This window comes from Chlamydotis macqueenii, chromosome Z, assembly GCF_036417535.1.
Source record: "Chlamydotis macqueenii isolate bChlMac1 chromosome Z, bChlMac1.mat, whole genome shotgun sequence".
NCBI lineage: Eukaryota > Metazoa > Chordata > Aves > Otidiformes > Otididae > Chlamydotis > Chlamydotis macqueenii.
Genome location: NC_141593.1, coordinates 60,221,450 through 60,234,295, shown reverse-complemented (window position 1 = coordinate 60,234,295; position 12,846 = coordinate 60,221,450). Strand labels below are relative to the sequence as shown.

The window sequence follows — 12,846 nt, the reverse complement described above, 5'->3', positions numbered from 1 at the left end:
GTTCTGGTTTTGTTAGTGAGGGGGGGCCTAAACTGGTGGCTTCTGTAGGAAACTGCTAGAAGTCGCTCCCCTTTGTTCAGTGGACTCGGCTGGGCCTAGGGCGGACTTGCTCCTGGCCAAGGCCGAGCCGATTGGTAGCAGAAAGTTCTGTGATAATGCCTCTGTGATAACGCATTTAAGAAGGGGAAAACAGGAAAAAATAGAAGAGATGTGAAGGAGCGGAGTGGGGGCAGAGAGGGGGACGTACCCATGAGCTGCAGGGATTTTAGAAGCAGCGGCATGAAACGTGTGGTGAACTGACCGCAACCCCCATTCCCTCTTTCCCCCGTGCCACTTGGAGGGGGAAGGAGGTAGAGATAATGTTAAGCCCAGGAAACAGGAGGGGCAGGGGGAGGTTATCTTGTTCATGTTGCTCAAGTAGATTTTCGCATTTCAATACATGACACTTTCTGATTCTAATATTCTCAAGGGCATTGTGACAAACTTGAAGGAATTTCATCACTTCACTGAAGATTTCCATTACATTCTATCCCAGAAGGAAACCAACAGCAATGTAGTGGATCTTGTATCCCTTCAGTTCACTCTTGTATGAACATGTACATGTTCATGCAAAATACTGAAGCACCTTCAGTTTAGTACTTCCCAAAATCTTACTTGAGTAATTTCTCATCAGCATACATTCTTTACACAACTCCAGATCAACCAGTCTGGCAGCTGCTGGGAAATCACTTTCTGAATATGTCTTCAGCACGGACAACTACTGAATCACAAACTTCCTTCAGAACTTGACTCAGCTCAGTTTGCACAGCTTACTTCTTGGCTTAAGTGCTTGTCATGGTCTCTTTGTGAGCATTTGCCAAATAATCAGTCTGCTTTCCCAGAGCTGCAATCACATTTTGAAAGCTGCTACTGCAAACACCACACAATTACACAATCTATAGTTCTCTTCTGTATCCATTTCCAGCACAGTGAAGAAAGAAAGAATAAAGAAAAATAAAAGGGCAACAAAATTGTTTATCACTCAAAAGCCTGAATAGTCCAAAAGACTCATTAATGGGTGCCAAATGCCACCCCAATTCTTACCAAAACTTCTCCTTAACTTTCATCTCTTCCAAGTTTTCTTGAACAGTACTTATAGTTCTTCCCTGGAAACACCACTGTGCAGCACTGTGTCTCAGCACACTCCTCTTCAGTATATCTCTGAGAGAGCTGGATGCATGAGTAAACAATAAAAACAAGAATGCAAACAAATAAGCAAAAGATAGTTTTGGCTCTTTGTGTGTCCTGGAACATAGCTCCTACATAACGAGGTTTAGATGAGGCACAATTGCACAAGATGTGTGAGCAGGACATCTCTTGATGGTTTTCTAATCCAGTCAGTCTACCCTTCATCACTGCTGTATTTTCCTATGTTTGAGCAACTAGTCTGTTCACAGTCGTAGAAGTCAGACACCGTTGCTAAAGAAAAACTCCAGCGTTTTTTTTCTTTCACTGCGTACTGCACAAAGTATTCAACAGGAACACCACTTTCTAGCACGTGGTGTAATGCTGTGACCCTCTCTAATTTACAAGGCGATCAGTCATTTCTTCAGTTTGACCTGAAACTTCAGTTTGCACTCTGAATTTCACCTTTGATTTAGTCTCTATAAATTTAGAGTATGCTGTCTAATAGTTTGCTTAGTATGGCGTACATCCCCTGAAATGCAGGTAAGTTATCATTATGATTTCTCAGTACTGGATCATTCTTACATCACATCTCCGATATTGACCAAGAAGTTCCCAACTTCAAAGACATGGATTATGTGTCATGCCCTTGCCTTGGGTACTTAGGTTACACAAACCACAGCCTCAGCACTGAAGCAATCTTTGATAACACATGCAATCTTTATTAATGCCACTGAATACCCTGCTGACTTGCGCTACTCAACTTTTCAATAGCGTTGGCTTTTCCAAGACTTTACAGTGAAAGAGCATTTTACATGTAAGATTCTGAGCTTCCGTGTTTCGCCAATCTTTGAACATTTTCAGTCCTTGTGCTCTGAACTGCTCCACAGTATAACCCCCAAAAACCAAACACAGAAAACAGAGACTCCTTTTGGACACACTGGCAGCCAAACACTGCTTTTAATGAGCCACTCACACCAAACTTTTTACTTTAGGGTTTCCGCTTTGCTTTTGTGGATGAGTACATCAGTTATCGGGCTGATCTCATCCTCAATGTTTCAATACTAATTTCTGCTCTAAAGTCATTCTGCCAAACTTCTTTTTCAACAGAAAGCCTGCTGCTTTGTAAGACAAGGCTGAAGAACAGAGCTGCATAAGGAATCATTGTCACTCACCTCATGAAGCAAGTTGCAGGACAGCTGGGTAATCAGTACTCTGTGACTTTCTCCTACACACCCTTCCCATGTTCAGAGGCTTTCACCACACAGGGCTGTCTCTGGGAGGTTCTGAACTTCCAGCAAAACGCACTAGAACTCTAAGAAGCATTCATAGCATTAGATGTTCTGGTAGGAACAGACCCAGCTATCCCCAAGATAAGAGCTGGTGCTAGCAATGTTAAAGTATACTTTACACTTTCGAAAGTGCATGTAGAAGATGGTCCTACATACAGCAACAGTAGAACACACTGTTATGCAATACCAAGTAGTCTCACAGAGGGATTCTTTTTATATCTTTCTGACACAAGACATAAGTAACAAAAAGGCAAATGCACAAAGGCAAAACACATTTTTTTCCTCATTAAATATGATATTCATATTTTCCCTCGCTGAGTATTCTAAATCTGTAGGTAAAAAGCTAGAGGCCAGTGCAGGAGTCTGAAATGTTACGTGCCAGTTACTTTCAGCACAGATGCAAGACGCCATCACGACAGACAGGACAGCTAAACAATGCTAAAGTGGCCATTACAATTTTAGTTTCTCTTCTAGCAACTGTCTCATTCTTCATTTAAAACAACCGATCATAAAATCTGCTAAGCAACTGCTCAACCATGCAATTTCTAGATTTTTTTTCTTTTGTCCTTGCAAAAACAAGGAGGAGAAAGGTACATAACCAGCTCCTTAAACATTTTGAACAAGAATTCCTGTTTGCCTTTTTTGACACCACATTCATTCTGGACAGGAATGAATGGGCAACACAAAGGCAAAAATTCAAGCATTATAACTGATCACCCCTGCAAAAGTAAATTAACAGCGTATGAAAAAGATGAATTCATCAACAGGCAAATACTTAAAAATTCACAAATAAACAAAACGTTATACAGAGTGAGTGTTTAATAAGAAAAGGGAAGCACACCGTGCTCTTGGGACATCTTGTGGTCATGCTGGTGCTTGCTCAGGCCACCGACGGACTTCCATCGCTTCCGTCTGAAAGAAGAGGAAGAACACACTTCCACTTGGAGAAGTGACTCAGACACACGAACAGAGCAAGGACCCTAACCAGAAACACTTGAAATAACTGCTCGCTTTCAAAGAACAGGCAGCAGAGTCTATTCCCCTCCCCCTGCGCCTCGGGAAGAAGCCGAGGGAGAATGCCCTCCCAGATGAGCTCCAGCGGCCTGCTCCAGCAACCAGGGGTTACGCGGAAGCCCACCAACACCTCAGGACGCCGGGCACGCGTGACTCTGCCTGACAGGTCTCCCCTCGCCGCTTCCACACTACTGAAAAGGCATTCCTTTAAAAACGGGCGGGGGATAAGGTGCACTTAAGACTCACCTCTGCGGCCGCCGCTACCAGCGGCCGGTCAGGCTCGGGGCCGTGAACGCGCCCCGGCCACACCTCACCCACCACTGCTGGACCCCCGTGCGCGCCTCCGCCCGCCAGGCGCCGAGAAAGAGACCAGCGGCCCCTCCTGCTCCCAGCGCGCCTCGGGAGGGCTGAACCAATGCTCCTGCCGAAGGGGTGGGGAGGGGAGCGAGGCGCTGGGCGCCAGCTCCTCCGGCAGAACGAAGGCCGGGTACCGGGCCTTTTATGGACGCGAAGCTACAGCCTCAGCAGGCGGAGTCTCAGGCAGGCGAACCGGCGGGGAGCAAGCGACGAGATTTGGGGCAACACCGCCCCTCACCCCGCGGGCGAACATGGCGATGGAAGCACCCCGGGGAAGGGGCGGGGTGGTCCCCCTCCACCTGCGCATGCACAGTGCCTTTGCCCGGCAGGGGGAGGCGGATGGGGGGAGGCGGGTGGGGGGCCGCGCGAGGGCCGCATTTGGGGCGGGGGCGGGGGGGGCTGCCGGCCGGGCAGTGAGGGCGAGGGGGTGCTCGCTGCTTCCCGCGGGGGCCCGCTGCTGCTGTGACGGGCTGTGGTGCTGATGTGGCCGCGGTGGGAAACTTACCGGTGGGCGGCCTGCTGACGCCAGCGATAGAGTTGGGTGAGGAGCTGGGCGGGCTGTGGCGCCCTCACCAGTATGGCTCGTCCGAGCTGGGGCCCTAATGGTGCCGTCGTGCTGCCGCAGAAAACGTCTCTCGTGCCTGAGGCGCTCACTCGGTTAAGCTTCCCGGCTGGCAGCACGGAGTCGTCCAGGGCAGCGCTGTCCGGAGGACTCGGGTGGCGGGAGGCCATCCTTGCCCTCACAGGCCGCTTCAGGCTTCCCCTCTGAGCACGCTGGGTCTGTGTCTTTGTGATAGCTCTCATCTGAAAGGCGATGAAGTTCGTAGTCCGACAAGTGCATGTAAACATCCTGATCTTGTGTATTACTCATTTTTTTTGTCATATTGGTAGCACCCTGCTTTTTGCTCCCCGGCTGAGGGAGCACGTGCAAAGTAACCGACCCCAACTCAGGCAGGCAAAGTGCAGTAGCTCTGGACATGTAGCACTTGAATACTGGCAGAGGCTCAGTCCTGAGTGCACGATTTCCCTATTTGCTGACCCTGCAGGTGGAGGCTGTGCACACCATGTCTGAAAGACTGTAAGAAGGAGGGAATGGAGAAATTATGTACACCACGTGGGTAAACTGGGACTGTATCTGGAGAAAAGGCAGAATGAGGCTAGTACCAGCTGTACGCATACAGCTTTCTTACCTGCCTTTCTTGCTGTTTCTTACAGCTGCTGTGGCCTGCCATCTCCTTCTAGCTCCTCCTTGCCTACTGGGAATAGCAGAGGGAGTGGTTTCGTCTGGTGTCCAGAGGGCACAGTTGCAGTCTCTTTTGCAGGACAGCCTGATGTGTGACATCTTAGCTAAATTACAGGAGGTCGTGAAAGGGCTGCCAAATGCCCAAGTGTTACAGAAGAGGCATGATTCATTGCAGCCTTGATAGCTGAGAAAAAAAAGATAAATGTAAGAAAAAGGGGCATATGTTACCACTCATAGCTTCTGGGGAAGTGTACAGATTTGCAGGAGTGCAGGATTCTTCCTTTGGTAATTTAGGCTCAGTTTGCTTTGCAGAAATTAGTTTTTATGTCATTATGCTTAGTCATATCTCTAAAACAAACAGAGTGTTCTGGTTTTTTCTTTAAGTTTTTAGCAAAACTAACAAATATTGTTAACATTCATTTTAAGTAGATTCACCTTCAGTGGCTTTGTCTTGTCATTCAAAGTTCTGTTTTCCACATAAAGAAAGCAGTCTCAAGCATTGCCTCAAGCCTAACTTGTGTGTGCATAAAGGTCAGCACTCTGAATAAAGTGATACTTAAAATACAGAATAGTTGGTCTGGCAGAAGATGCTAATCAGGTTGTTGCTGACATTCAAGCTAGTAAATAATCTGTTACTCTGTTTTGCTGATACAGTCAAATGTTGATTTGCAGCTCAGGGACAGCTGCCTGGACAGAAGTTTAAATCAAATTGAACTAGTCCAGATTTTGATTACATAAGTGAACAGTATAGTGAAGAAAAATCTTTAATACTTGTGACATTTGTTACTGTGCCTGGGGGTACAGTAGAGCTCAAATAGCTACATGAGAAAACATTCTGTCTATAAAACACTAACTGATTATGTTAAAAATTTGCTCATTTCGGGTGTCCCTGGAAGGTGTTACTGAATCATAGAATCATTGAATGGCTTGGGTTGGAAGAGACCTTAAAAACCATCTAGTTCCAGCTCTGCCATGGGCAGGGATATCTTCCAGTAGACCAGGTTGCTCAAAGCCCCATCCAACCTGGCTTTGAATGTTTCCACAACTTCTCTGCGAAACCTGTTGCAGTGCCTCACCACTCTCACAGTGAAGAATTTCTTCCTCACATGTAATCTAAATCTACCCTCTTTCAGCTTAAAATCTTTACCCCTTCTCCTGTCACTACAGGTCCTGGTAAAAAGCCTCTCTATGGTTTTCTTATAAGCCACCTTTAAGTATTGGAAGGCCACAATAAAGTCTATCCAGAGCCTTCTCTTCTCCAGACTGAACAACCCCAACTCTCTCAGCCTCTCCTCATAGGAGAGGTGCTTCAGCCCTCTGATCATCTTTATGACCCTCCTCTGGACTCGCTCCAGCAGGTCCACGTCCTTCTTATGTTGGGGGCTCCAGAGCTGGATGCAGTACTGCAGATGGGGTCTCACGAGAGGGTAGTAGAGGGGCAGAATCACCTCCCTTGACCTGCTGGCCATGCTTCTTTTGATGCAGCGCAGGATGCGGTTGGCTTTGTGGGCTGCAAGTGCATGTTGGCAGCTAGTGTCCAGCTTTTCACCCACGAGTGCCCCGAAGGCCTTCTCTGCAGAGCTGCTCTCCATCCCTTCATCCCCCAGCCTGCACTGATACTGGGGTTTGCCCTGATCCATGTGCTGGACCTTGCACTTGGCCTTGTTGAAGTTCATGACTTTCACATGGGCCCACCTCTTGAGCCTGTCAAGGTTCCTCTGGATGGCATCCCTTTCCTCAAGCCTATCAGCTTGGTGTTATCTGCAAATTTGGTGAAACAGTCAGGTACCATAAGAAAACGGTGACCAAAGTGATGTTCATATGATAGTCGTGGGTTAGGGACTTTCGTCACAAATATTGTTGTTCCTCTCATTACTAAACAACTTGTAAGACAATAAAAACAAACAGTGCAACAATTTACAAAGGACAGGAAGTGATCTTGCATGGCTGGCTTTTTTTTTTTTTTTTTTTTTTTTTCAGTCTGATTTATTTAGTCCAATCAGGGACTTGGTGAAAGTGGCAATATAATTTGAATAGGAATCACTTCATGTCAGGCATTTCTATGGGCTCTATTCTAGATGGTCACAGTGAATGTGAATTCCTGATATCTGAGTCTGTGAACATTTTATTTATTATAACTGTTCTCGTGAAACTAGGACATGCTAAATTGAGGGCATAATTAACAATTCTTAGTTATCTAGTGGATAAAAATATCGTCCTGAGGTCGAAACAGATGCCTTGCTGCCACCTGTAACTATCTAGGAGCTTTAACAGAAGGTGATCAAGGATTGTGCTTTGGGAGGTTAAGATATTGCTGTCCCAGCCGTCTGCCTTGTTCTGTCACAGATTACTGTACATGTTGCATGGTTAGCAGAAGGAAATTAGCTGCTCTGATACAAATCCCTGCTGTAGCTTTTGTGGCCTTTTATGGGGAATCTGAGCTAAACCACTGACCTGCAGCATAGAGTGGCTGAGGCATTCCAGTCTGTCAACTTAGCCACGGAGCAGAAGGAGAAATCTTGATCCTGCAGTGATTAAGACAGAAAACCTTACCTACCTAGTGAAAGACTTGAGACACTCAGCCTTTTTGACTTTGAAGTTAATAGTGAGATATAATTTTCTGTTTGTTTTCCTAAAGATGTGCTTAATGATGTAATCACTGAAATGATTTTGCTTTGTGTCGGTGATATCTTTTAACCTGGTTTCAACCAAATTGTCACAGGGCTAGAGAAATATTAATTTCTTTAAGGTTTTGTGAAAAATCATCATCTGGCTAGCCAAAAAACCCACCAAGTGTTGCACGCACTACTTGACATCCCACCAAATGGAGAAAGCATAGGAGGGAGTGGTGGTAATGTCTACACTGACTGATGTATACTTCACAGTTTTCTTTTAAATCCATAAAGCCAGCTTGTGAGTGGCACTGCAGTCCTCCAGCGGTGAGGTGCCTGTGTCTGTAAGCAGGCATGGACGGGAGTTGTGTTTCCCATCTCCAGTGAGCTACTTTGAACTCAGTACTGAAGTGGATCTTACCAGCTACCTAAACTGAGGTTGTTGAGCACTTTCTGAGCATGCACAAAATCTTCTTATCTCCTGAGAATATTTCCAACAAATTCGCACTGAAAGAGCTATTTAGGCTTTTGATGGTATTGGCTTTAGTTCTAGAAAGTACTGCACAGAAGCAATGATCTCTTCTGTCACTCTTACTTCCTGTTTTCAAAGGATAATTCAACAGCTGGCAACTGACATCCTCAGATGAAGGCTCCCCACTCGACCCCTTCCCGCTCCCCGAAATGTCATGTCAAATTACGTTACTTTCTTATAAAGTTATCACTCCATACAAGGGAGAGTGAAGTTAATAATCTGGCCCAGTTCAATAGTCAGTCTCATTCTGCAAGGACAGTGCAGTAGAAGCGGTTCTGGCTCCTCATCCCTTTCAGTAGTCATTGATTTCCTGGGACACTAATAAGCAGTAAAAATTATGAATCTGCAAAAAACATCTTGTTTTGTTCCACTCTGTTTGGGTGTGTCCTTAGTTTTCCTGAGTGAATTCCAACACTGTTCTGTAAAGGTATAATTCCCTCTTGTGCTTTCTTCAGCAAGAAAACCAGTTCCTGCCCTTCCTGGCTTGTGGCGTCTTGTTCCTGTTCCCAGCGTCAATTAACTGCTCCATGAGTTTTCTCAGTGCCAGTATTTGTGGCAGCACGCCACAATACAGGTCACTGAAATTACCAGGACTCCTAAACGCAAGTGATTTGCTTTCAGGCACAATTAAAATGTGCAACAGAAGAAAATAAGCGAGAATAATTAAATAAAACTTTACTAGAGCCAAGAAAGGTTACAGTTTAACATACACACTTTAGTTTGGGATGTGTGTTGCGTAGAATGCCTGCAGATCCACCTATTTATTGTTTTCTTCCTTTTCCTGTTATAGAATAAGGGACTGCTGTGTACACAATATTTTAGTGATGTTGTAGGAAATCCTAACACAAGCTGATAAAGAGAGTGTTTCAATGGAGCGTTGTGAGTAGAAGCTGAAATAGCTGTAAAAAGTGAGCAGTGAGTCATTAGTGTGATATTGCTCCTGCCTGTTGTCTTGAGTGATTTGGAGCACTTTCGATGCCAGGCTTTCTGCATGTCCTCACTGAATTCCCTCCAAAGTTGCAGGGTGTGATTTCCTTGGCTTTTTGTCCGCTTTATTTCTCTACGATTTTTTCCCTGCCACCCACGAGAGGTCAGTGTAATGCCAAGAATGCCGAGGAATAGGACCAGGACAATAACGCGAAGTTTCTGCTAGTTGCTAGGGTCATAGCAATTCATGGGGTGCAGCAGTGACCAGTCTGGCAGCGTACCTTGTCTTTTGTCAGTACCAGCTGAGTTAGAGTATGAAACTGCCAGTAAGTCAATGTGAAGTTACTTGCAGATGATGAGACTATTAGAGGCTGACCAAACTCCTGAAGCATGAAGCTTGCTATATCTTTCAGAGGGTGTTAACATCAATTAGCAGCATTCCAGATATTCTGGAGAGCCAAAGAAATGGCCAAGTCTTGTCTCAGGGGCTCCTTGTGTTAACCTAGGTTACAGTATATCTGCAGTTTGAATGAGAAAATAGTTTGTCTGATATTCAGTTTCTCACCTGTTATTCAGTTCTCTGTTCTTGTATTATGAGGCAGGATGAACAAATTCCCAGGATTTGTGCCTTCATTATTTAACATATTATTACCAGTTTTCCAAGTTTTCCATGGAAGAAAGGCACTCCTGTCTTTCAGGCTATTATTATTATTATTATTATTATTATTATTATTATTATTATTATTATTATTATTATTATTATTAATTCCACAGAAGCACTGTATTATTTTTTTTATTGTCCCATCTCCCGTTCATTAACGGCCTTCAATGTTTCCCTTCCTTTTGCTAACAGCATTTGTTCATTGAATAAAGATCTTTACTGGGCTACAGTGACATGTCAGTTTCCTCCAGAACTGACAATATTAATTTGAAACATTTTAGGACTCCTAGCGTTGAAGATTTTTCTCCAATATGTGCTTTACTTTTTATTTGTTGTTACTGAATTTTTTTGCCATTGTATCTGCCTATTCAGCTGACTTGTGCAGCCTCTTCTGAAGTTTCTCTCAGCCTCCATTGGTAGCCTGAATAACTATGTTTAATTATAAACATAGTTAAACTAACTATGTTTAATTATAAAACTCAGTAAAATACTGGCACGTTAAGAATTCTGTTAAATGTGTGATACTTCTTTCTTTCAGAAATTTCTGTAGCCACTCTGTATCACAAGTCTTCATCTGGTGGATTGCATTTGGAGCTTGTTTCCTCAGAGTGAAAGGTTTTTCCTTCTGGTTCTATGATTTCTTTTGCTATGACCAAGGTAGTAGACTAGGTTATCCTGGAGGAAAAAAAGATTTTGAGCAAGTGTCTTTTCCCCACTGGGATGTGAATCTGCTAGTTTACTCTTTCTTTTGTGGTACGTCTAGGACTGAAAGTTTGGTAGAAATAAGTGCAAAAAGTATCTAATCAAGACTCAGGCAAATCAGTCAGTAAACCCTATGTCCAGATACTCTGAGCATCCCCAAATGAGCACTCATTTACTAATATGTGAATCTGGGTGCCAGTGCCAAGTCGCAGGCTGCTTCCTCAAATATACTCTTAGGCTAACATGTTTCTGCAGGTAGATATAAATAATTCTTACACTTATTGAAAAAGCCACAGAAAGTCACCATGAAAATTGCTTGGTGCAGAGAGCTCCACAGCAGCATGTATCTATTTACTCTTGAGTTAAGAAAAAAAACTTGAAACTGGTGCAGGAAAATGTCACATTAGTCATTAGTCTCTGGCATGGAGTGTCCACAATTCTGCTCGGCAGCTTGGTTAACTGCTCAGCTGCTATGTGGAGCTGGTAGATGAACCTGGCCCATCTTCTATTTGTGAGAATATGGCCTTTGGGAAGCAAAGGATTGTTCATGTAGGAGGACAGATTCATTCCAGACCAAGACGGGTTTTTTTTTGTGTATATTGGCGCTCTCTTTCTCTGTATATGGTATATACACTACACTTCTTTTGGAAAAGTTAACTCTAATTCCTGATACATTCACACATTCTAGAAATAGAATTTATTTTCAAAACATTAGTTAACATAAGGATACACCCAGTCATCCTTGCCAGCATTGTTATGGCTTTGAACTGTTTATTTGTTGTTGAGAAGCTCAGTCAAGGTGGGCACTGAGTAAATGTAGTAACTATTTGTTTTCTTAAATTACCACTGTGTAGTAGTGGTATTACTGGTAGCTTTTCAGGGTGGTTTGTGAAAGCAGTTTTCTTCTTCTCTCAGAAGTTCAGTCTTATTATGGCACTTTGCATGCTAGCCAGGAGTAGGGTGTTTAGTTCATTTGACACTGGGCACATTTGAAGTATGGCTTCTAGATTTTGCTTGACTCCTTTCTTCTTTTTTTTTCTCTTGGAATAAAGTTTTTCTTCTTGCCCTGTGGAAATGGGCAGGACAACAGTGAGTAAGATTACAATACCTTTACTTTTCTTCAGAGTGTGTTCTGTTTGCAGGGTGCCTTGAACAGGTCCAAGGCTACCTACTTGTTTCTTCCCTGTTCTTCACTTTCTAGTGAAAAGTGGTGGAAGAGATCCCAAGTTTGTTCTACAGAAAAGAACCTGCTTATTCTTGTCCTGGAGAGGTCATCTGAGTACTCAAACTGCCAGTAGGTTTTCTCGGTAAATATGTGCCATAGTTGCGGCTCCTCTGACTTTGTCAGAATGGAGCCCGTAGCTGTCTTGCAGAGCAATGCGCGAGTGTTCTGCCTTTTGGTTCTGTAGAGGTTTAAGAGGTTGCCACAATTCCCTCTGCACTCACTGTGCTGCCAGCATTTTCCACCCTGAAAAGGGTGCTGGCATATCATTACTGTAAGAGCTGCTGTCTATATACAAATAACTTACCTTGTAAGTCATGGTGTCTCTGGGTCACTGGGAGGCAGGGGAAATGGACACATAAGGACGTGCGGAACAGACACAAAAAGTTTCTGGTGAGAGGAGTATTTAAAAATGGCCACCTTAAAAAAGTTAACAAATGACACTTTCAGTCTTGCATCTTACCTTCCTGCAGTGTTCTGACATTTCCATTTCTGGTCTTCACGTGTCCCTCCTAGTCCTGATGTGCTTCAGAATTGCCTAATTTGGACAAATACAGAAAGATGCAATGCCCTTTTCAATCCAGAAAATTTTGATACATACCGATGTTGGTCTGATTGCCAATTTTTTTTTAGTCAGTGAGCAGTGTTTTTTTCCCTAATGGTAGCAGTAAGCCCTACTTCTGAGCTCCTGACCAGGAAAAGCAGTTATGCATATAGTGTAGTTCTTTTCTGCTTATATGGTAGATCTGATGCTTCATAGAAATCTGGAATAAATCAGTGACAGTTCTTGAGGGATCCTTCAAAAGGAGGAACCTAGGTGCAGGCTGCAGCTGCCATAACAGTTCGTGCATCTTGTGACCTACTTCCACTGAGCCCTCAGAAAAGAGGGCAGCTGGAAGGAACTACAGGCCAGAGAAATTATGTTGGCTTGCTGCAGATAGCCCACAGGACTGGAAATCATTTAATCCATGCGTTTTTCTTCCTTCTTTTTCCCTCCCCTTCTTCTGCCATGCACCTCTATAATATTCTTTGATTAACACTGATCTTTTTGCGTGTTTCAGTCTATTTTAATGTATTATTTCTGAGTAGGATGTAAAATCCCAGGAGATCTTTATTGTTA

The 12,846-nt window shown here is 44.0% G+C and overlaps 1 long non-coding RNA gene and 1 other non-coding gene across 2 annotated transcripts; both read right to left on the bottom strand.

Annotated features, from left to right (window-relative positions):
• Nucleotides 1–307: 307 nt before the first annotated feature.
• On the bottom strand, nt 308–3,809 carry LOC147596367 (uncharacterized). Its single transcript, XR_015261496.1, has 4 exons — nt 3,717–3,809; nt 3,298–3,368; nt 1,084–2,479; nt 308–948 (listed from the first exon to the last, which is right to left on the bottom strand). It is a non-coding gene; the product is annotated as an uncharacterized LOC147596367 (long non-coding RNA).
• On the bottom strand, nt 3,016–3,147 carry LOC147596368 (small nucleolar RNA SNORA13). The gene has a single exon (XR_015261526.1). It is a non-coding gene; the product is annotated as a small nucleolar RNA SNORA13 (small nucleolar RNA).
• Nucleotides 3,810–12,846: the final 9,037 nt, after the last annotated feature.